This window comes from Esox lucius, chromosome 19, assembly GCF_011004845.1.
Source record: "Esox lucius isolate fEsoLuc1 chromosome 19, fEsoLuc1.pri, whole genome shotgun sequence".
NCBI classification, from domain to species: Eukaryota; Metazoa; Chordata; class Actinopteri; order Esociformes; family Esocidae; genus Esox; species Esox lucius.
In genome coordinates, this window is record NC_047587.1 from 18,710,008 (window position 1) to 18,714,084 (window position 4,077).

Here is a 4,077-nt window from a genome sequence, read left to right on the forward strand (position 1 = left end):
CTGTCCCACAGGTTGTATTGCTTTCTGGTGGTATTTTGGGCTACGGTTATTGTTACTGCTATAATTGGTTCATTGTGGGGGACATATAGGGAAGTCATAATCAATAATACTGCCATAAGAAATGATGCTACAGATGCAGTGTAGTATTGTGTGTCACTGCACAGATAAGGATTCAATGGTTTGCTTCATATATGACCCATCGAATGTTCTTCATAAAACCCCGAATCACTTTTAATTGTAGCAGTGTTTGATATGCTTTTCCCTCTTACTAATTATGCATGTTTGCCTTCTCTTCCTTTCACCTCACATTCAATTATTGACTGTGAAAAGAAAAGCTGACTGTCTTCTGTTTTGAACCACCTCCAAGTCGTAAAGGTAGATGAAGAGATAAGTCGATCAAACACTGGTCTCAAAACTGGCAGCAGAGAGCTGCTCGTCTTCTCAAACAAGCTCTCAAGGACTGTCACAAATGAGCCAATGGATATGAGCCAATAACAAGGTCTGTAACCTTGAACCCTTCTCAGATCTGTCTGTCAGAACAACTCGTTAACATACAATTGCAGATAAGAATATAGCAAACTGGTCTTGAAGGCCAAAAATGTAGTTACACAGCATTTCCCTCTTCTGAAAATCACTACTATAGGCCTGAAAGTATATAAAGAAAAAGTAGTATCCTTCTCTACATTCCATTATTCATTATTTTCTATGAAATACATTCATTCTGATTTACCTTTCAACCTGATGGTTCCTCTTAACTTAACCCATTTTTGCCAAGAATTATAGTGAAAACATTTCTTTTACAAATGACTGTAAACTTGTTTTCCACTCTTGGGACACTTGTTATCAGTGTAAGAATGAAGTAGCTTACTGGTGGATCTAAGTGTTTAGGAACAGAAGAGATAAGTAGAAGGATGTTTACTGAGACATGATGGGAAATAGAGTAGTCTGTGGAGTTCTTACTCTAATTCATTGAGCTAATTAGAGTCACACAGTAAACATTTAGTTTTTTGTAGTGACAGTTAAAGACAGTCAAACTTTTGATATAAAAAGTATACATTTTGCTTTTCTTAATGTACTGTACCATGTATGTACCATTCATGGTGAAGTTTAACTTTAATCCAAACATGGAATTTAAAATACTGCCTTTTGCGTGATTTACTCTTGTGTGAGGTCCGTTTTAGGTGTACAAGTTGACCAATTCACAAAAACCAGATAACAGCTTTGCACTCAATAACCCTCTGACAAATTATCTGTTTTAAACAGTAAGATTTATTTTAAAGTATAGCAATTGACGAATTGCACTTGATGTTGGATTAACCACAAACAACATTTAGGTTAAAAGCTGGCAAGTCGGCAAAGAAAGAAAATATGTGCATATTTCGAATCAACAATTCCCCAAACAATTGAAGGACAACATTTTATCTACTGTACAAAAAAGGCATAAATCACAGGTTTATAGTCCCAATAACTAGCAATAATAATATGTATCATAAACAGTAGACTATAATGAACATACGTTTTTTTTTTAAGTCCGTGAAATTGCATTGATAGATGGCAAATATTTGAGGAGTGGTCAATCTACTCATTATTTACATTCAGAAAATGAAAAAATAAACAAAGAAAAAAACTGTAGAAGATTGCATGATTATATGTGACATCAAACCAATTCATGTGACAATGAATTGGAGAACGTGTAGTTTTACCTTCCATGGTACCTGTGTCCAACTAAGAGCTTAATAAATACACATGGAAATGCTGAAAATAAAAAGTGCATTCAAGCCTAACAGTGGGAATAGGGAGTGATGGATGGAGCAGGCTGAAAGCAATGGTAGAGAGCATCACTGAACAGTAGTAAATCAACAAACACAACAAAAAGGTCCCATCATTTCAACACAGGGAAAAGTTTGGATTTGGCAATGTAGCCTTTTTCTATTTCCGTTATTAAAATAAGCTTGTGGATACCATTATGCATCCATGTTCAGTATGAATAATGTTAAACGTTCTGGTATAAGCCGCAGATAACAAATAATGTTTGTTCTTTTAAAGTAAATGCAATATTAAATTGTTAAATGATTTGTGGGGTTACTATTTTATGACTTTATTATTTAATTTAAGTAATCTCTTCTCACATAAACAGCCAGCCCACTGGCCAGATAGTGATGTAGTGTTACCTCTATAGCTCCCCTTGTCTGTTTAGCTAAACTAGTAGTTGATGCCTAGCTTGTTGCTACAGGCTAGCTTGTAACTAGCTTATTATTTTATAATTTAAAATTGCCCAGCATTTTGGATTATGATTATATATATATATATATATATATATATATATATATATATATATATATATATATATATATATATATATATATATATATATATATGTGTGTGTGTATATTAAGTAATTATTTAGCATTTTATTGCATGACATAAGTATTTGATACATCAGAAAACAGAACATAATATTTGGTACAGAAACCTTTGTTTGCAATTACAGAGATCATATGTTTCCTGTAGTTCTTGACCAGGTTTGCACAGACTGCAACAGGGATGTTGGCCCACTCCTCCATATAGACATCCAGATCCTTCAGGTTTCGGGGCGGTCGCTGGGCAATACGGACTTTCAGCTCCCTCCAAAGATTTTCTATTGGGTTCAGGTCTGGAGACTGGCTAGGCCACTCCAGGACCTTGAGATGCTTCTCACGGAGCCACTACTTAGTTGCCCTGGCTGTGTGTTTTGGGTCGTTGTCATGCTGGAAGACCCAGCCACAACCCATCTTCAATGCTCTTACTGAGGGAAGGAGGTTGTTGGCCAAGATCTTGCGATACATGGCCCCATCCATCCTCCCCTCAATACGGTGCAGTCGTCCTGTCCCCTTTGCAGAAAAGCATCCCCAAAGAATGATGTTTCCATGCTTCCACGCTTCCATGCTTCACGTTTGGGATGGTGTTCTTGGGGTTGTACTCATCCTTCTTCTTCCTCCAAACACGGCGAGTGGAGTTTAGACCAAAAAGCTCTATTTGTCTCATCAGACCACATGACATTCTCCCATTCCTCCTCTGGATCATCCAGATGGTTATTGGCAAACTTCACAGGCCTGGACTGGGCTGGCTTGAGCAAGTGGACCTTGCGTGCGCTGCAGGATTTTAATCCATGATGGCGTAATGTGTTACTAATGGTTTTCTTTGAGACTGTGGTCCCAGCTCTCTTCAGGTCATTGACCAGGTCCTGCCGTGTAGTTCTGGGCTGATCCCTCACCTTCCTCATGATCATTGATGCCCCACGAGGTGAGATCTTGCCTGGAGCCCCAGAACGAGGGAGATTGACCGTCATCTTGAACTTCTTCCATTTTCTAATAATTGTGCCAACAGTTGTTACCTTCTCACCAAGCTGCTTGCCTATTGTCCTGTAGCCCATCCCAGCCTTGTGCAGGTCTACAATTTTATCCCAGATGTCCTTACACAGCTCTCTGGTCTTGGCCATTGTGGAGAGGTTGGAGTCTGTTTAATATCATGCAATAAAATGCAAATGAATTATATAAAAAAAGTTTTCCTACTTACTACATGCTTTGTAAGTAGGAAAACCTGCAAAATCGGCAGTGTATCAAATACTTGTTCTCCCCACTGTATATATATATATATGGTTGAATAGAAAAAGCGCTTCATAAAAAAAAATCCATAACTATGCCCTAAATTTTGGATATGCCAACTTGGAAAATAATTGCCACATTCATGATATGCACTTCTCCCTAGTTGCATAGCTGACACAAACAATATATATATTCATATATGAAATGTACAGAAAATTTCAAATGTACAGAACATTAAATTAAAGGTAAGCTACACTACAGTATGTTTCTTCTATACATACTGTCAGCAGTTACGTTATGTTACGTTCTTGAGATTAAGTGTTGAAAATGGATTGCTGTATAAAAACCATTCCAATGTGATATTAACATTAAATATTTGTATGATGGATTCCATTTCATGAGATTTTTTATATTTACAATATAAATAAGCACTTGTTAAATAATAATACAACAATAATACAAATGTTTTAATTAGTAAATTCTGAACCTGCCT